Source organism: Microcebus murinus, chromosome 5 (assembly GCF_040939455.1).
Source record: "Microcebus murinus isolate Inina chromosome 5, M.murinus_Inina_mat1.0, whole genome shotgun sequence".
Classification (NCBI taxonomy): domain Eukaryota; kingdom Metazoa; phylum Chordata; class Mammalia; order Primates; family Cheirogaleidae; genus Microcebus; species Microcebus murinus.
Window position 1 is genome coordinate 15,377,188 of NC_134108.1, and position 20,912 is coordinate 15,398,099.

The window sequence follows — 20,912 nt, forward strand, 5'->3', positions numbered from 1 at the left end:
GAGGTGACTCTGCTAATATGTATTTTCACTGCTCCTTTGTTCTCTTAAAGGTGCAATTCTCCTGACTTTTTTACATATTTTCCTAGAGTGCCATTTTATATGTTAAATTCCAAATTGATGATTTCTTTTGAAAGCCAGTCTTACTATAATTTGCACAGTTTAGGTACATTCCAAAAAATATTTAAATCTATTTAAAATTATTCATTAAGCTTCTGTTAGAGTCATAAAAATATCTCATAAAATCTGATTAATTCAAATGAGTTCAATTTTTAAAGGATGCTGTTTTCTCACAATGTGGCTATTTATTTTTAAAGCCTAGAATTAATGTAAATGTTTCTAATGACTGCAAGGGATTGGACTTTTTATTAAAATATCTATCATAATATAATACACCCAAGATTATATAGGCTGATTTTATCAAATCTATAAAGTATAGAAATGATAGGAAGTAAAAGTGAACTTAATATAATTCTAGCATTCATTTTCTATAAAAGCTAAATGGTGTTCACTGAAAAAATTGTTTTTTCCCCCTCTGCAAACCTGAAAACAGCACTGCTTGGAAATATGATTCTCAGTGGAATTTATAGGTTAGGAAGACAGTTCCTGGCTGAAGTAACATCATTCATCTGCTTTTACTTTCATAGCCTGGGAACATTCCATATAATTTGCCCAAATGCCTACATGCTTCTAAGACACTCCCAGAGGTAAGGGATTTGAAGCTTCTTATATTCTCAAAGGAGAGGAGAATCGTCTGTAAATTCTATCTCAATAGACTTGATTTTTTATAAAAGGCAGGGGGAGAGAACACTAGTAGTAGCTGAAGAAAAGAAAAACATGAATTTGTCACATCTACAAATGCATCTACTAAAGGGTAGGGAAAAATTTTTATACCTTCCTCCTCTGCCTCCATGAAACTCGACCGCCTAGTAATAGGAAATCACACGCACGGAGACAGCACACCAGCACTGTCTTCTGGCCCCTTACTTCAAGTTGCCCCTGAGAAACTACAGAAGGAAGAAGGAAACAGTTCCACGACAGACTTCTCAACAGCAACCCTGGTGACAAGAGGACAGATGAGTGTTACTTCTAAAGTACTGAAGGAAAAGAACTGTGAGCCTAGAATTTGATATTGAGTCAAATTCTCATTTAAATAGAGGGTGTATTTCCTAATGCAGCATAGCATACTACCACAAACTTAGCTGTTAAAATCAGTACATGTCTGTGACTATATTTGTTATCTCACAGGTTGTAGGCCACAAGTGTGAGATTTCTTAATTGGGATCTCTGCTCTGGGTTTCACAAGGTGTCCGGGACTCTTACTGGGAGGCTCTCAATAGACTCTGCTTCCAAGTGCATTCAGACTGCTGGCAGAATCCAGTCCCGGGACTTGTGGGACTGAGGTCCCTGCTTCCTTGCTCCTGTCCCTTCCTTAGCTCCCAGCTGTCTGGATTCAAACAGACCATGGCTCATGCTTGTAATCCCAGCACTTTGGGAGGCCAAGGTGGGAGGATCGCTTGAGGCCAGAGGTTCAAGACCCATCTGGGCAACACACTGAGACCCTGACTCCGTAAAAAATAGGAAAATTAATTGAGTGTGGTGTCTTAAGCCTGTAGCCCAGCTACTCAGGAGGCTGAAGCAGGAGGATCAATGGAGCTCAGGAGTTGGAGGCTGCAGTGGGCTATAAACAGGCCACTGCTCTCCAGCCTGGGTGACAGAGTGAGACTTTGCCTCCAAAAAAAAGAAAGAAATATACAAATAATTATCACTAAGTGAGACACCATTCCTTTGGTTTCAGGTATTAGGAACACAGGAGAGTACTGTATTGTTTATTTATTGTGGAAAGATGAGGTAGACACATTGGAGGTGATGTTTGTGCGCAGCTTTGAGGAATGGCTGGCTTCTTGCCCAGGTGAAGCAGGCCAGCAGGGAGTGGCAGCAATGGGCAAGCCTTAGGAACTTTGGCTCCAAACCAGCATCAGCCAGGGTCATGCAGGAGGACTGCAGGCTGCTTAACTGGGAAAGGGATGTGCCTATCCCTCTGGTGTGATTTCTAGATCAGCAAAGTGTCCCACAGGTTATGATTTTAGGGAACGAGGTCCTCAATGCTGTCCTTGATTTTAATCAGCAGGGTCACTTGGCAGCCTGCGTTGGGCATATAGCATGAGCAAGACATACATTTTTTAATGTTTAATTTTGGTAAAAAGCATTAAACAAAATTTACCATTTTAGCCATTTCTTAGTATACAATACATTGTTCTTTTAATCTTCTGAAATTTGGGTGATGTTTGTTTCTGTAATAAAACCTACCTGGAAGCTGTAACCCTCCTCCCTCCTGACTTGGCTGGAGTGACAGCAGCCGTGCAGGACAAGGCGAGAGGCCAGGGCAGCCAGGGCAGCCAGGGCAGCAGGAAACACAGCAGCACAGCAAGGCTGGGGGTCCAGCTCCAACATGGGGGTGGGGGACAAGCTCGGGAGGGGAGTCACCATTGCCACCAGATATACATATGCAAGTTTCTTAACCTTTCTGTTGAGGACTGAACTGTGATATTTTTCTTTGCCCAAAAAAATCCTCTCTAAGGGGGTCTGGTGAGTCACACTTACAAATGATAAAACCTCACTAAACAGGTTTTTTTTTTGAGACAGAGTCTCACTGTGGGGGCGCCTCGATGGCCCTTCGGCAGCGTCTCAGTGGCACAACAAGAAAAGAGTTTTCCGCCCCCCTTCGTGTGAAGTAGGGTGAGGCAATTAGCGAACAGCACACATCTGTTTATACTCATACCTCCGGTTATCTCTTGGGTTGTGAAGAAAGGCAAAAGGGAGGTGGGATGCACAGGGATCGCGCAGAATTCAAAGAAAATTAATCACTTCAAAGGTCAGCTCATGGCCAGCGCGTAATTAGTTTGTGCCTTGCTAAGGCCCTTTGGGGGGGGATAAAAGGCACCCCGCAATTCAGGTCGGGGTCCTTGCCTGCGAGAGTGGCCACTGCGTTGGTGCTCTGGGGCTTGGACCCTGGCTAGCCAGAAAATAAACCTCCTCTTGTGTGATTGCATCCTCGATGTCTCTGCTTCTCTGTCCGGTGGGGCTGTGGAAGGTCGGTCCCTAACATTTGGGGGCTCGTCCGGGATTCGCCTTCCCCACAGACTACCGGATAGAACTCAGGGCTGAGGGAGGAGTGTGAAAATCCACCCCGGACTAGCCGGGTGTGGTGTTGGGCAAGGGACGCGGAATCCCCTTGCAGGACCCCGGATCAGGACGCCGGCACAGGACCTAGGCGGACGCGCTGGTGGGTCGCCGGTCGGAGCCAGGCGGAGACGTCCTCTGGCCCCGTTGGGACTCCGGAGCTGACCTTGTAGCCAAGGGCTCGGTCAGGAGGAGCTGGAGCTGACCTTGTAGCCAAGGGCTCGGTCAGGAGGATACCGGGGAGCAGGTCCGGACCAGGTTAGGTTTATTGTTAATTCGTTTTCTGTATGTTATCTGTCGTCTGTCTCGTTTGTCGCCGGCTTTTGTGTTCTGTCTGAATGAATGGGTTTTGTGAGTGAGGTTGTTGATTCCACAGGCCCACGCTAAGACCCGTGAGGAGACATCAGAGTGCCGAGGACTGGAATTGACTAGATCAAAACCGGAGCCGGTACTTCCTTATAGTTGCTTGTCTTACGCCACCATGGGACAAGCCATGACAACGCCCCTTTCCCTTGTACTGGGCCACTTTAGAGATGAAAAGGACAGGGCCCGTAATCTGTCCTTAGAAATTAAGAAGGGTAAATTGGTCACCTTATGCGAAGCCGAATGGCCCATGTTCAATGTCAGGTGGCCTAAGGAAGGGTCCTTTGACAGGACCGTGGTTGAGAAGGTAAAAGAGAAAATCTTTGGGCATCCTGGGCACCCCGATCAGATTCCATATATCGTAGTCTGGCAGGACCTGGTCAGAAACCCCCGCCTTGGATGCGAGCTTTCGTGCCCCCCCTTAGGGGACGTACAGAGATCCTCACAGTACAAGAGGCTGGGAAGAAGGGGAAGCCAGGTTCGTCACCCGCCAAGGTTCTCCCAGACTCTAACCTCTACCCTGACCTGACCGGGCTTGAATGGAATGCCCCCACATTTAATGCCCCTCCCCCTATAATCCCAGAGCGGCGGCGCTCGCGGCCCCAGCAGCCCCCGAGGTGCCAGCGCCCCAGTGGGATGCCACTGGAGGGGAGGGAGGACCGGCCTATGGCACTAGGCAACGCACAGGTCGGACTCCAGACCCGGAGCCCGTGAAGGCATTTCCCCTACGGGCAGTAGGGCCCCGGGGAGACGATGGGACGCAGACTTATCAATATTGGCCTTTCTCCACCAGTGACCTGTACAACTGGAAATCTCAAAACTCAAACTTTTCCGATAACCCCAGGGACCTTATTAACCTTTTAGACTCTGTTCTTTTTACACACCAGCCTGCCTGGGATGACTGCCAGCAGCTGCTCCAGGTGCTTTTCACCACAGAGGAAAGGGAAAGGATTCAGGGGGAAGCAAGGAAACTGGTTCCGGGAGAAGACGGCAGGCCTACTACAAACCCGAGAGCCATTGATCGAACCTTCCCCCTCGAACGACCACTGTGGGACTACAATGAGGCTGAAGGTAGGGAGCGTCCCCGGGTCTACCGCCAGACTCTGATGGCCGGTCTCCGCATGGCGGCACGAAAGCCGACCAATTTGGCTAAGGTAGGAGACATCCGTCAGGGGCCCCAAGAGAGCCCGGCAGCATATTTAGAAAGGATTATGGAGGCTTTTCGACAGTACACCCCCAGAGATCCCACATTAGAAGAGAATAAGGCTGCAGTTATGATGGCGTTCGTCAATCAGGCGGCCCCTGACATTAGACGTAAGGTACAGAAGATTGATAGATTAGGAAAAAAGACGTTGCAGGACCTGTTAGAGGTGGCAGAGAAAGTATACAATAATAGGGAGACACCGGAAGAAAGGGTGGAGAGGATGAGAAGGGAGGATAGGAAGTTCCAGGCCGGGGAGGCGAGAAAGGCAAATAGAGAAATGGCAAAAATTTTGCTAGCTGCAGCTGGCGGAGGGCGACAAGTGAGACCAGAAAACAGGGACAAACCTCTGCGAGAAAGGCTCGACAGGAACCAGTGTGCCAACTGCAAGGAGCATGGGCACTGGGCACGGGAATGTCCCCGAAAGAAAGGGGGACGAGAGTTGGGAGGGTCTGAAAGGATCCTGATGGCGGGCCAGGCAGATGAGTGGGGGGACGGGGTTCGGCTCCCCTCCCCGAACCCAGGGTAACCTTGCGAGTGGAGGGGAATCCTGTTAATTTCCTCATAGACACAGGGGCAGAACATTCCGTGCTAACCCAGGACAGGGGAAAACTTTCTAATAAAACCAGCTGGGTACAGGGGGCGACGGGAACCAAACCTTATCGATGGACTACACGACGAAAGCTAGACGTGGGCTCAGGTCAGGTGAGCCATGCCTTTATGGTTATTCCTGAGTGTCCCACTCCGCTGCTAGGCAGAGATATCCTTACCAAGCTCAAGGCCCGAATCCATTTTGAAGAAGAAGAAGGGGTGACAATAACTGATAGTGAAGGTAACCTCCTCTCCTGCCCCCGGGTCACCCAGGTCCTGACACTAGCTCAGGCAGACGAATACAGACTATACCAGCTCACTGAACATGGAGGAGAAGCGATGGATCAATGGCTCCTCGAGTTTCCCATGGCCTGGGCCGAGACAGGGGGAACGGGGTGGGCCAAGCACAGGCCGCCTCTTTACATTGAATTAAAGCCCGGAGCCGAGCCGGCCAGAGTCAAGCAATATCCCATGTCCCAGGAGGCCAGAATGGGGATAACGCCCCACATTCGGAGACTTCTGGACAGTGGGGTTCTCCGGAAATGCCAGTCGGCGTGGAATACACCCCTATTGCCGGTAAAGAAACCGGGGGGACAGGACTATAGGCCCGTGCAGGATCTTAGGGAGGTCAATGTGAGGACCTTGGACATCCACCCTACTGTTCCAAACCCCTACACCCTGTTGAGCTCTCTCTCCCCTACTTTGTCATGATACACTGTCCTAGACTTGAAAGATGCCTTCTTCAGTCTGGCGATAGTGACACGCTGCCAGGAGATCTTCGCCTTTGAGTGGCAGGATGAAGAGAGAGGGATCCACGGACAGTTGGCATGGACGAGACTGCCCCAGGGATTCAAGAACTCGCCTACTCTGTTCAACGAGGCCCTCCAAGATGACCTGAGTGAGTACCGAGCCAACCATCCAAAGGTAACTCTGCTACAATACGTGGATGACTTGTTGTTAGCCACCCCCGATCCCCGGACTTGCCTGGAAAGCACCAAAGACTTGCTTAGGGTACTAGGTGAACTGGGGTACCGGGCCAGTGCAAAGAAGGCCCAGATTTGTAAGAATAAAGTCACCTATTTGGGCTATAAGATAAAAGGGGGCCAAAGGTGGCTAACTGAGGCAATAAAGCAAACCGTGCTAAGAATACCTACCCCAACTTCTAGCCGGGAGCTAAGAGAATTCCTGGGGTCGGTAGGCTACTGCCGCCTCTGGATTCCGGGATTCGCAGAGAAGGCCTGACCTTTGTATGAAGGGTGTAAGGCGGGGCTGGCATGGAAATGGACTGAGCAGATGGCGGATGCTTTTCAGGCCCTGAAGGCAGCCATGCTAGAGGCCCCTGCCTTAACGCTCCCAGATCCTACCAAAGAATTCCACCTTTATATAGATGAAAAATCGGGGATAGCTAAGGGGGTGCTTATGCAAACCCTAGGGCCCTGGAAAAGGCCTGTGGCATACCTATCAAAGAAACTGGAACCAGTGGCGGCAGGGTGGCCAGCATGCTTGCGAATGATCGCAGCCACAGCTCTGATAGTCAAAGATGCTGATAAGCTTACTTTAGGGCAGCGGCTGCTCATCACTACCCCGCATGCTATAGAAGGGGTTTTAAAGCAGCCTCCGGGACGATGGATTACAAATGCAAGGCTGACTCACTACCAAGGACTCCTGCTGGACGCTCTCCGCATCGAGTTCCGGGCCCCCACCGCCTTGAATCCAGCCACGCTCCTGCCCATCCCCGACTCAGCTGCACCTGAGCACAACTGCCTTGAGATCCTGGCTGAAACCCAGATGGCCCGAAAAGACTTAAAAGACCGCCCCCTTCCAAGCAGCGACCTGATCTGGTTCACGGATGGGAGCAGTTTCGTCCGGGACGGACACAGGTATGCAGGGGCGGCCATAGTCGATGACCAGGGCAAACTAGTCTGGGCGGCATGCCTCCCACAGGGGACATCTGCTCAAAAGGCAGAGTTGATAGCGCTGGCAGAGGCTCTTTGCCGGGCCCAAGGGAAGAGACTGACGGTATACACTGACAGCCGTTATGCTTTTGGGACTGTGCACATACACGGAGCTCTCTACAGAGAGAGGGGGTTCATCACAGCAGAAGGGAAGGAGATCAAGCATAAGCCCGAAATCCTTCGCTTGCTAGAGGCTGTCCTGCTGCCAAAGGCAGTGGCGGTAGTCCACACCCCGGGACACCAGGGTGGAGACTCAGTGGAGGCTAGGGGCAACCGACGGGCAGACGCCGAGGCTAAGAAAGCGGCGGGGGGTGCTACGCCACCAAATATCCTACACATCGGCCTTCCGCCCCCGGGCATGGGACAGATACCTCCTCTGCCAGACTACTCCAGTGCAGACGAAGCCTGGGCTGCAAAACGACTAACTGCGGAAAAAGGTGAAGATGGCTGGCTGCGAGACGAAGAACGCCGCCTGATAGTGCCAGAGACTCTGGGACGTCACCTGTTGACGCACCTACACCAGACCACACATTTGGGAAAGAGAAAAATGTTACAACTGTTAAACACCGCCCAGCTCAGGTTCATGTCGCAGGGACGAGTGGCAGACGACATCGTCCGGGACTGCCGAGCCTGCCAAGTCATGCAGCCAGGGAGGGTCAAAGGGACCCATGCAGGTACGAGGGAAAGAGGGAGGCAGCCAGGACTGTTCTGGGAAATAGATTTTACAGAAGTCAAACCTGGAAAGTATGGGTACCGATATCTGCTAGTTATGGTAGATACGTTCTCCGGGTGGGTAGAGGCTTTCCCCACTAAGAAAGAGACTGCTCTGACGGTAGCCAAGAAAATATTGGAGGAAATAGTCCCTAGATATGGACTGCCAGAGGGAATAGGATCAGACAATGGACCTGCTTTTGTCAGCCAAGTCAGTCAGGGACTGGCCGAGGCTCTGGGGACCAATTGGAAGCTACATTGTGCCTATAACTCCCAGAGTTCAGGGCAGGTAGAGAGAATGAACAGAACAATAAAGGAGACCCTGACTAAATTGGCCCTGGAGACTGGCGGGGACTGGGTGACCCTCCTTCCCTTCGCCCTGTTCCGAGCCCGGAACACCCCCTATCATTTAGGCTTAACCCCCTTTGAAATCATGTATGGCACTCCTCCACCCGTAGTCCCCAGGGTAAGCCCTGAGGCCCTCCCAAGACACCCCAAAGACGTGTTGCAAGCCGTTCGAGCTCTGCAGCACGTTCACAGCCAAGTATGGCCTGCCCTTCAGGCCATACACCGCGCCGCGGAGCCCGAGGAGAAGAGTGCCGGACATTCACATCATCCTCACCAACCAGGAGACTGGGTGTGGGTGAAGAGGCATAACAGTAAAACCCTAGAGCCTAGGTGGAAGGGGCCCTTTCAAATTATTCTTATTACCCCCACTGCTCTCAAGGTAGACGGCATATCAACTTGGATACACCACTCCCACGTGAGGCCAGCCAACGAGAACGACCTAGAACGGTGCCGGAGCCAGTGGAGAGCGACGGTGGACCCAGAGAACCCACTGAAAGTCAGGCTGACTCAAGTAGCAGCAGCGCCACGAGAAGCCAGCTGAGTCCTATTCCTCTTGGACTACTAGTTATACTGTCTAGACTCAGACTCGGGGCTGTGGCACCTGGAGATTGGACCTCACTACAAAAATGTATGCAGGGTTTGTTTTGTATCTCCTTGAGAGCATTTTGTTAATGGGTGGAGGTGTTGTAAGTGTGATGAACAATTTCAATCCCCACAAACCCCATAACCTGACATGGGAAATTGTCAATCAAGAAACCCACGAGGTCTGGAACGTGACCTCTGGGGTGGCCCCCTTAAACAGTTGGTGGCCGGACTTATATTTTAACTTAGAAAAAGTTAACCCCCTAGAAAAGCCAGCACAGACAATAGCGATATCCTCAGGAGGCCCTGCTGTTGCCCCAATCCCCAGTTCGTGGGTAACTGGACCATGGAGAGAAGACATAGAACGAACCTCCATGAGCTGGAATGGGTTTTATGCCTGTCTGGGATTCCGGCCCCCTCAGGAAAACCGTCAATGTGGGGGTATTGAAAGTTATTATTGTGCCAAATGGTGGTGTGTGACCACCAATGATGGGGAATGGAAATGGCAGGCACAACCTCTTCTCATTAGCATGTCCTATGTCCAACCTTGTACTAAAAACAGGTATGCCAGAGACTGCAACCTAATAAGGGTAAAATTTACAGAAAAAGGAAAGAAAGATAGGCGGTGGATAACAGGACTCTCATGGGGGATATGCCTCTACCAAAGACCGCACGTTTGCTCACTAATATATATCAAACTTAAAATTACCCCGCTCCCAATAACGGTAGGACCCAACCAGGTACTACATCCATGGCCAGCTACTGTCAGGCCCAGCCCGGCAGCACCCCAGACCACCTCCAGCAAAGGGACTCTCCACAAACTAATGGCTAGCACAAGTAGTCCCCGAGGCCCATCGCCCGATGGAGAGCTCACAGATCCCTTATGGAAAATGCTGACAGCAGCATATAATGCACTGAACCGCACAAGTCCCAATGCCACACAGGCCTGTTGGTTGTGCTATGACATAAGGCCCCCCTTTTATGAGGCGGTGGGGCTGGCCACTTATTTTAACCTGTCTTCAGAAGACTCCCCTAAAACGTGCCAGTGGGATCGTAAGGGCCCCGGACTCACCCTCCAGTCAGTTCTTGGCAAAGGTACCTGTTTAGGAACAGTGCCTCCCAGCCATGCACAACTCTGTGCCAAGGGTAACAGGACGCTAAGCCTATCTAAAAAAACAAAGTGGGTTATCCCCAGGCCAGGTGGGTGGTGGGTTTGCTCCAAGACCGGTCTGACTCCTAGCCTTAGTATGTCTATTTCAATGAGTCTGAAGATTACTGTATAATGGTATTAGTGTTCCCCAAAATAATATACCACACTAAAGAGACAATGTATGAGGGTGTGATAGGGCAAAGAGCTGCTAACCTAATTTTCCGTAGAAAAAGAGAGCCCATTACTGCCATCACTCTGGCTACCCTATTTGGTCTAGGGGCAATAGGGGCGGGAACTGGCATCTCCTCCCTAGCCATGCAGCAAAGGGGACTTAACTCCCTCAGGGCGGCTATAGATGAGGATATCGCCAGGATTGAAGAGTCCATCTCCCACTTAGAAAAGTCTTTAACCTCCCTCTCGGAAGTAGTTTTGCAAAACCGGAGAGGGTTAGACTTGGTGTTCCTGCAACAGGGAGGGCTATGTGCGGCCCTCCGGGAGGAATGCTGTTTCTATGCCGACCACACAGGAGTGGTAAGAGAGTCCACGGCCAAAGTAAGAGAAGGGCTTGCTCGGCGCAAACGAGAGTACGAAAAACAAACAGGTTGGTTTGAGTCCTGGTTCAATAGTTCCCCCTGGCTGACTACCCTGATTTCCGCGCTTGTAGGACCACTGGTGATCTTACTCTTAGCCCTGACATTTGGGCCCTGCATAGTAAACAAACTCATAAGATTTGTAAGAGACAGGGTCAGTGCTGTTCAGCTTCTGGTGCTGCAACAGCAATATCAAAGTATCGGGACAAATAATGCAGACCCAGAACTTATAAATTACCCAGAAGACGAGCAAGAGTGCTCGTCGGCGATGTAAAGGAAAGGGGGAAATGTGGGGGCGCCTCGATGGCCCTTCGGCAGCGTCTCAGTGGCACAACAAGAAAAGAGTTTTCCGCCCCCCTTCGTGTGAAGTAGGGTGAGGCAATTAGCGAACAGCACACATCTGTTTATACTCATACCTCCGGTTATCTCTTGGGTTGTGAAGAAAGGCAAAAGGGAGGTGGGATGCACAGGGATCGCGCAGAATTCAAAGAAAATTAATCACTTCAAAGGTCAGCTCATGGCCAGCGCGTAATTAGTTTGTGCCTTGCTAAGGCCCTTTGGGGGGGGATAAAAGGCACCCCGCAATTCAGGTCGGGGTCCTTGCCTGCGAGAGTGGCCACTGCGTTGGTGCTCTGGGGCTTGGACCCTGGCTAGCCAGAAAATAAACCTCCTCTTGTGTGATTGCATCCTCGATGTCTCTGCTTCTCTGTCCGGTGGGGCTGTGGAAGGTCGGTCCCTAACATCACTTTGTTGCCCAGACTAGAGGGAGTGTCCTAGCGTCAGCCTAGCTCACAGCAACCTCAAAGTCCCGGGCTCAAGCAATACTGCTGCCTCAGCCTCCCGAGTAGCTGGGACTACAGGCATGCACCACCATGCCCGGCTAATTTTTTATATTTATATTAGTTGGCCAATTAATTTCTTTCTATTTATAGTAGAGACGGGGTCTAGCTCTTGCTCAGGCTGCTTTCGAACTCCTGACTTGGAGCAATCCGCCTGCCTCGGCCTCCCAGAGTGCTAGGATTACAGGCGTGAGCCACCGCGCCCGGCCAATAAACAAGTTTTACTTCCCAACTTGATTCCTGTGTGGCATCACATAAAAGACAGAAGACGCTTATCTGAACTCAAGCATTCCTTTCTGCTGATTCCTAGCCTTTTGGACAAAGCCTAACTCAGCCAATTGTCAAGTAAAGAATCCCTCAAGCCCCCTGTGACTGGTAAGCCCCCACTTTGAGATGTCCCACCTTTTGGGGACAAACCAATGTATGCCTTCCCTGTATTAATTTATGACTTTACCTGTAAAGTAATGTAATTCCTGTCTCCCTGAAATGTTTAAGACCACACTGTAACCCAGCAAGTCCTCTTGCTCTAGGCTTCTTGGGCGCGGCTCTGGTACAGGGTCCTCAAATGCGGCTCAAATAAACCTCCTTCAATTATTTTACAGAGTGTGTCTTCTTTTATGTTGACACTGTGACTCAGTTTTCACAATTAGAAACTAACAAATGCCATTAATACTTAAACAGATGAAATGAGGAGCTCAGCCCTGTCCTTGCCCGTGCTACGGACTCGCCACTGAGAAGGGTCCTGCCTCAGGCATTAGTCCTGCCTTCCCTCCTCTCAGCACAGCCAGGCCGCCCTGAGGAGAGAGGCAGCCCTGCGCCCAGTGCGGGGCCTCTTCCTGTCACTCGGGAGGAAACCGGCCCAGGCCCAGGGCCCGGCTAATCAGGAGCCTTTCTCAGCCTCAACAGCTGGATAAGCCTGCCTTTACTTAATGCCAGCTGGGTGGCCGAGCGAATGACTGAATGACTGAGAGTCTGACAGAGAAGCCACCGGCCTCAAGGCCCAGCCCCTGTGGAAAAGTCGAGAGGGAAGACTGACTAGCCGCCTGAAGGTGGCAGCCGCGCGAAGGTGACGGCAGAGTCCTCGCCAGCCGAAAGTTGACTGGGGAGACTTCGAGACTTTCTCCAAAAGCACAGTAACTTTGGTTCCCTACCGGTCTGGGGCTCCATCTGGACAGAACTTTCTAGGCGGTCTGACTGGAGTGGAGCGTGCGGGGCCGGGACCGGCGGGGACCGGCGGGGACCGGCGGGGACGGGCTTGGGCAGAGCATCCGGAAAGTCTCGCACCCTCCGAGCGGCCGGTGGCAGCCGCGGGAAGGTGACGGCAGAGTCCTCGCCAGCCGAAAGTTGACTGGGGGGACTTCCAGACTTTCTCCAAAAGCACAGTAGCTTTGGTTCGCAACTGGCCTGGGGCTCCATCCGGACAGAACTTTCTAGCCTGTCTGATTGGGGCCGAGCTTGGGGCGGGACCGGCGGGGGCGGCCTGGGCGGAGCCTCGGGAAAGTCTCACACCCTCCGAGCGGCGGGTGGCATCCGCAGCTTGCTCGCTCCGTCTCCGCTGCCCTCTGCGCTCCGGGTCCCCATGGCCGCTGCCGCGGGCTCCAGGTTGCCTGTGACCGTCCTCGCGCTTCTGCTTCTGCGCCTACTGGCGCGCTCGGCCGGGGCGCCGCGGGCCGGTGAGTCGGGGGACGGCCCGACGCCGGGTCGGGGATAATGCGGGGGCGGAGGGGGGGCCTCGAACCGAAGGGGAGGACGACGGGGTGCCTTGCACCGATGAGAACCGGCTGCTAGAAGGGCGGGAACACGCTCCTGGGACCGGGCCCGCTCCTCTGGTCCCTCGGCAGGCTCGCTCCCTCCGGCCGGCCGCTGCGGCTTTCCCGGCGCGCGCTCGCTGGAGCGGCAAGTTCTCGCGCAGCGCAAAGCACAGGAAACCGGTACACATCCGCGGCGGGAGGGTGGGAGGGCGACAGGGCTGGAAGGTCCAGAATCGTAGGCAAAGCCCCCCTACCCCAGCCCCTCCCCGCCCTCTAGAAGCGAAAACCGGAGCCCCCGGAACTGGGGCTTAGGTGTGGCTAGGACTGTAGAGAGGAGGGTGAGTATGCCACAGGGAACGCCAAAAGACACCCCTGAGACTACTAGAGGCCCTGCTCTGCTCTCATAAAATCCCCCACACTAACCCTCCAGCACCCCAGGGCTGTGTGTCCGTGAACTTCCTGCTGTGCTTAGACGCAGGGTATCACCTGCAAGGCAGGGGCTCCCAGACACTTCCCTCCCCTCCTCCCCACTCATTGCACCAAAGCACAGGCCACGTCCTTTCACTCCCCACCCCAACCCCCTGTCCCCCCACAGGCCTCCCTCCCCTCCCCATCCATGAAGGGGCCCCCATCCATGAAGGGGACCTCCACCAACTGGCACCTTGTCCCCCTTGCCCAGACACACCCAGCAAACACGCCAACCTGCACACAGACCTAAAGTAGGAGGGATGGGAAGGACCTTTCCCCTAGTATGACCCTGGGGGCGCTGGTAAGCAGAGACACCCACGTCTGCCCTGGGGTCCCTCACCCCCTATTCTGCCTGCTGGAGCGACAGGATCACACGCAATAGTCGCCTCTTACACAGGAGTCAGCAGAGGTTTTCCACAGAGGGAAGGGACTGGACGCTTTGCTCTCTGCAGCTGTTGGTTCTTTCTCTGTGTCAAGTGCAGTCCCTCTGTAGAGCAAAAGCAGGCAAAGACAACCTGCGGACAGTGGGGGCCAGATGTGGCCACTCTCCTACTATGCTGACCCCAGATTAGGATATACACAGTGTCCCAGGGATGGGTGTCCCATCCCCAGGGTGTCCTGTCTGAGCTGCAGGGTGAAGAGTGAGAAGCGGGTCCTTCCTTGCCTGAGGCTTCTGGGTGGGGTGGATGAGGTGGGAGTGAGGGTCCTATGGTTTGGGACCTGCTGCTCCCATCTTTGCTGTGGCCGCCTGGTCCACCTGGGCCAGGCCACACTCCCTGCAGCCACAGGTGTGAGCCCTGGGGAGGTGCTGGGACAACAGTGTGGTATCCTGGGCATCGGGACACCTGCTGGTGCAGCTTTTGTTCCTTCTGGTCCGGTTCCTGCCAATCCCAGAAGGATCACCTGTGTCCTTTCACTGCTGGGCCTATCTCCCGAGTGACCTGTTGGGTGAGGAGCCCATCCCGTGATGGGCAGCTCCAAGGCTGTGTGGTCACTGGTGTCCCATGGCTGGGGGCCCTGTCTCTTCAGGGCCCAGCCATACCTGAGCCACTTTCAGTGGCGACATTTCCCTGCTACAAGTGGGAGGGCCTTGCTGCTGAGCACTAGGAGTCCATGTTGTGCTTCCCCAATTAGGAATTGCCATGAACTCCACAAAGCCCCTTTTCCAACCACATGTGCCTCTAGGATCTTGGAATATCATTGGACACATGGCCCTAAAGACAGGGCCCCGCCACACTCACTTATTCACATATGGTGTAAGGCTGTTTTCAAGCTACAAGAGCAGAGTTGAGTGATTACAGGAGAGATCACATGGCCTACAAAACCTAAGATAGTTACCATGTTAAGTACAAGGGCTGTCCATCCCTGGTACAAACTCAGGGAATGTGGAATGTCCATTGAGTGGGTCTATGAACCCAGGACTCCCTATCTGAGCAGGACCTGGGACAGGTGTCCATTCATTACCTTGCTCCAAAGGTGCATTGTCAGTAATAGGGGCAAGATGGTGCCTCAGTCCCTGGGCAGGAGGTCAGCACACACCATCCAATAGGAAGCTCTGGGTGTTTCCTGGAGTACAGCTACCAGAGGGAAGGCCCACATGGCTCTGTGGGGAGGCTGAAGGAGCCACTGCCTTTGTGGGGTTTCAGGGGCCCTCCTGGGACCCTGGGTTCTCCTGTCATGGGTTCTAGGCCTGAGAAGTGCCTCAGTTCTGAAAACTGGGCACGGGAGCCCATTTTCTCTCTACGGTGCTGCCTTCAGCTTCCTGAGCATCCATTCCATGTTTAGCATTTGTTGTTGTGACCATGTAAATCTGGCAGCATCAGGGTTGGCTGCCAGCTGTTTTGCCTCTTGCACCCCAAGTCCTGTAGATGTGGGCATCACCCTCTGAGGCTGTCTAATCAGATCTGTCACTGCACCTTCCTTGGTTCCAACAGTGCAATGCCTCACTCAGATTTTGTCAGGATTTTCCATCCCCCTTACTACTGGGGGCCATTTCAGGAGCAGCGTCTCCTAGCGCCAACCCTGCCTCAGCAACAGGCACCACCGAGCTCGTTCACAAGGCCGGGGCCCTTCGAACCGTGCATTCTTTCTGTGCTTGGTAGGCAAGGGTCCTGCGGGCTGTCCTACCTACCACAGTCCAGTGCACATTGTTCTGGGTTTCACACTCCAGCCACTCAGACGTGCACTGCCCTGAGCCTTTGGATCCCCTCCTCCACCGCCCGCCACACAAGTCCTGCATTTTCTATGTCATGCCGTGTGCACCGTGCCTGTGTCCAAGGTTCCACCAACATGTACTCAGCAGATGAGCATCACACCAGGGCTTTGCCAACGTGTTAAAGCCTGTGACCCATGACAATGAACTCCCCGTATGTGACCTGCATCCCACCCTCACCCCGCCCTGCCTGCCCAGCATGCCCAGGGCAGCCCCTCCACTCTCCCTCCCGCACCCACGTGGGCTGCTGCTGAAGGTGCTCTGGCACCCAGGCCTCTGCTCCCACCGCAGGCGGGCACCTCCCTGCGAGGCCATGTGCGGACCCGTGTGGGCAGAGGGCAGCTGGGACATGTCTGGGCACATGTGCTGTCTTGCCAGGCACAGACCTCCCCCTCCCTCTCCTTATACAAGGGACAAGCAGTGTCCCTGATTTGGTGGACATGACAACCCAGGAAGGGGAACCCTGGCTAGGCCACCTAGCCCTTCAGAGGGAGTTTCTTCCTGTCACAATAGGGGGACAGTATCTGGGGGTCCGTTTCTCCCCACCCAGCCCTCACCTGCCTTTCTCCTCCACAGAAACTCACTGTCTTTCCTATATCTTTACCAAGACTGCTGGACAACTGTGCTGTGAGGTTCAAGGCAAGATAGAGGAAAAGATTTTTCTTAACAGTAGCTATGGAAACAAGAATTTCAAACCCTGTGGTCCCCTGGGGAAGGAAATCTATGGCACAAATGTCTGGAAAGAACAAATGGAAACACTGATTAATGTGGTGGAGGAACTCAGAAAGAAACTGCTTGATTTTCAACTGGAGAATCACATACTCAGGGGTAAGTTTACAACGGTCCACAGCAGCAGAGAGCAGATACTGGGGTAGGTAACAGGCATTTGTTCCCTTTATGTAAAAAAGAGGGAGGGGGAGTTTTGGTCTGACCCAATGGATCCAGGAGCAAATCCAAGATGTGGCAGAGAGAGCACGGTTAGGAGACAGGAAGGGAACAGGGTGGAAGCACGGGACTTGTCAAGCCCAGACCTGATCTCTTTCCCTTAGGGACAGGCAATATCACCGTGGAGATCACCATGTCTTGTCAGCGTGAAGCCAATGGAGACATCAATGGATTCTGGCAGTTTCGTTTCAATGGACAGGAGTTCTTCGTCTTTCACTCAAAGAATAGAACATGGACACTGGCTAATCCTGGAGCCAAGCACATGATAGTGAACTGGGAAAATGAAATGGATGTGACCAACTTCTTCTATAACATCTTGGCAGGAGACTGCAAGAGGTTGCTTACACACTTCTTGACACATTGGGAAAAGCTGCTGCAGCCAACAGGCAAGTGAGAAAACTAAACATGGGAGCTTCCTTGGAGTTGAGATCTAATTACCCAAGCATGAGAGAGAGAGAGAGAGAGAGAGAGAGAGAGGTGTGTGCGCGCGCACGCGCGTGTGTGTGTGTGTGTGTGCAAAAATGATCTGCTCATATTGGGTTCTTCTTGGGAGGATAATGACATTACTACTCTGGTCACTGTCCTCATTTCTCCTCTCACCTCCTCTCTTCCTCACTGCATATACTTTTGGTCCATTCATTGTGGTTTTTTAAATAGTCTCCAAACTGGGTATCATGATGTTTCCAGACCTTTGGCCTGACTTCCTCCTCCTGCTAGAATCACTTTTCCTTTCCTCTTACCTGGTCTGTTTGTGAAAATCCTTCAAATCTCCTCAAATGCCAGCTCCAGAGACCCTCCCCTACCCCACCCTCAGCCATCACTTCCTGTTCTGCCAGGGCAGGAAGGATGGGTCATGGGATCCCCCTGTGTCCCTGAGCAGCGTGGGAGCTCCCTGAGGGCAGGACACATCACTGTCTCCCCTGCTAGCTCAGGACCTGTCCCACCAGCTGCCACACAGCAGAGGGTGCAGATGTCTGGGCTGCAGGAGGACTTTTGGCAGCAACAGCTGAGGAGGCGACTCCTCAGATTTGGGGCTCAGACCAGGGCTGTCACTCTCCTGTTTCCATTTCAGCACCACCCACCGAGGCCTCAAGCACAGCCCAAGCCACGGCCAGGGCCACCAGGTCCATCTGCTGCACTCCCAACGTGCTCCTTACCTCCTTGATCCTACTGCTCATACTGAGTAAGTGCCTGGAGTGACAGGTGCTGTGGGCAGATTGGGAGGGGAGAGGGCAGTGGTGAGGTGGGAGGACGGGGAAGGGACTCCCAGAGCACCACAGCCTCGTCCCATCCACAGGACCTTCTCATCCTGGAATGAGACAGGGGAGAGAGATCTCATGTCCCTTGACAGTAGTAACCTCGGCTGGCCCACCCTGAGCTCTAATTTGTTGTCACTGTCACAGGCCAGTGGAACGGGAGGCCCACACCAAATCTTGGGGCGTCTGGACACTAGAGAGGAGCAGCAACGTCAGGGGGTTTTCAGAGCAGGCTGTGTGTCCTACAGGCCATGCTGGGGGCGAGCAGACAGCAGGACCACGGGAACGAGCAGCACCTTGGTGGCTCCAGGTGATGTTTCAAAGGGAAGGAGGTTTGCTTTACAAGGAAGAGAGCAGGGGAACTGGGTCTAATCACAGGAGGAGGAACTCCAGTGGCCTTGACACTCCCAATTCCAGAGGCTGGATTTCAGGGCTAGGGGCACAGCAGCTAAGCTGGAAAGTTGAGAGCAGAGAGTGTCCAGGTCGAGGTTGAGAACAGGCCAGACTCTGGGGTTCCGGCTGGGCCCTGGGCTGTGTCCCTGACACCCAGCCTCCTGCACTCTCCAGACCCTGAGCCAGTGGATGAGCAGAATTGACTCTGAGGACAGGTAGGCTGAGCTGTGGCTGGAGTCCCAGGTCACAGCTGAGCTGGACCAGGGATAGATGGGGACAGTCACATTCAGGGTTGTGGGTGACATTCCCAGGGTGAGGAGAGGCTGAGAGAAGGGGAGAGAAGGATGTTTGCCTGCAGCCCCTCCCAAGGCCAGGGCACCATGGAGCCAGGCCCTCCCTCTGGACAGACCCCGGGGCTGGAGAGCCCATGAGAGGGAGGAGGCACCGAGTGGGGCACGGACCATCCCTTGGTAGCCTCAGTCCCCAGTCACACCATTTTGGCGGGGCCTGCGCTGATCTTCTCTTGTACATGGGGGTGGAACTGGGTACGGGGTGCAGGTACCAGGCATGGGGGTAGCAGGGAAAATGTGTCCCTTAATGACAGGTCCCCTCTGATAGGGAGAGTGACTGGGAGGGATGGCCAAAGAGAACTGGCCCAGGGTCTCCTCAGCCTCCTAACCATCACTTGTGTCTTTTCTGAAGGTTGAAGCTGCTTCGCCAAGCCCCTGTGAGCCTGGCCTGGTTCCCACCCTCTCCTTGGCCGCTTCCTGTCTAGTACCTGCCGCTGCTGTCCAGAGTCCCAAGAGTTCAAGCCTTTGCATGCCCAGAGGCCACCAGCAGTCACAATGAAAGTGCACATTCCACATCTCAGGGCCTGTTTCCCTTCGTCAGGATCCTCTTGTACTTTCCATTAATACCAGCCAGTTTCTCTTGGTGCTAAACACTGGACTGTTTCCTTCAGTAATTTATTACACTCTACCTATAAGCTTCTCCACAGCAAAGGAAACTGTCACGAGAGCAAACAGACAACCTACAGAATGGGAGAAAATATTCACATTACACATCCCATAAAGGGCTGATAACTAGAATCTCTGTAGAACTCAGGAAAATCAGCAAGAAAAAAATCAAACAACCCTATCAAAAAGTAGCAAAGTACATGAACAGAAACTTTTCAAAAGAAGATAGACTAACGACCAGTAAACATAGGAAAAAATGCTCAACATCTCTAATCATCAGGCAAATGCAACAAAACCACAATGAGCTATCACTTCTCTCCAGTGAGAATGGCCTTTATCAAAAATTCCCAAAACAATAAATGGTGGCATGGATGCAGAGAGATAGGAACACTCCTACACTGCTGGTAGGACTGCAAACTAGTGCAACCTCTGTGGAAAGCAATGAAGATACCTCAAAGTGCTACAGGTAGAACTACCATTTTATCCAGCAATCCCATTACTGGGCATCTACCCAAAGGAAAAAAAGATATTCTGTAAAAAAGATATCTGCACTCAAATGTTTATAGCAGCACAATTCACAATGATGTGGAAACAGCCCAAGTGTCCATCAATACATGCGTGCATTAAAAAAAATGTGATATATGTATCCCATGGAGTTCTACTCAGCCAGAAGATCAATTGTGATCTAGTACCTCTTGTATTATCCTGGATAGAGCTGGAACCCATTCTGTTAAGTGAAGTATCCCAAGAGTGGAAAATCAAGCACCACATGTACTCACCAGCAAATTGGTAATAACTGATCAATCCTGTGTGCACATATAGTAGTAGCATTCATTGGGAGTCGGGCAGGTGGGAGGGGGGAGGAGGGGACGGGTATATTCACACCTAATGGGTGTGATGTGCACTGTCTGGAGGATGGACATGCTTGAAGCTCTGACTCAGGTGGGGCAAAGGCAGTGTTTGTGACCTAAACATTTGTACCTTTGTAATATGATAAAATTAAAAATAAAGTACTTGGCCAGCCGCAGTGGCTCACACCTGTAATCCTAGCACTCTGGGAGGCCGAAGTGGGAGGATTGCTTGAGCTCAGAAGTTCAAGACCAGCCTGAGCAAGAGTGAGACCCTATCTCTACTATAAATAGAAAGAAATCAGCCAATCAACTAAAAAAATTGAAAAAATTAGCTGGGCATGGTGGTGTGTGCCTGTAGTCCCAGCTACTCAGGAGGCTGAGGCAGGAGGATTGCTTGAGCCCAGGAGTTTGAGGTTGCTGTGAGCTAGGCTGATGCCAGGCACTGTAACCTGGGCAAGAGAGTGAGAGTCTGTCTCAAAAATAATTAATTAATTAATTAATTACTTGATGGTCTACAAATCTCAGTGACTTTGGGATTTTGTTTTATACCACAATAGAGAGTCAATGGAA

The 20,912-nt window shown here is 52.4% G+C and overlaps 2 long non-coding RNA genes across 2 annotated transcripts; both read left to right on the forward strand.

Moving 5' to 3' along the window:
* The first annotated feature begins 13,410 nt into the window (after positions 1–13,410).
* LOC142870875 (uncharacterized) lies at positions 13,411–17,348 on the forward strand. Its single transcript, XR_012919202.1, has 3 exons — positions 13,411–13,441; positions 16,518–16,769; positions 16,991–17,348. It is a non-coding gene; the product is annotated as an uncharacterized LOC142870875 (long non-coding RNA).
* A 530-nt stretch (positions 17,349–17,878) lies between these two features.
* On the forward strand, positions 17,879–19,476 carry LOC142870876 (uncharacterized). The gene is made up of 3 exons (XR_012919203.1): positions 17,879–18,069; positions 18,290–18,452; positions 19,238–19,476. It is a non-coding gene; the product is annotated as an uncharacterized LOC142870876 (long non-coding RNA).
* The last annotated feature ends 1,436 nt before the right edge of the window (positions 19,477–20,912 follow it).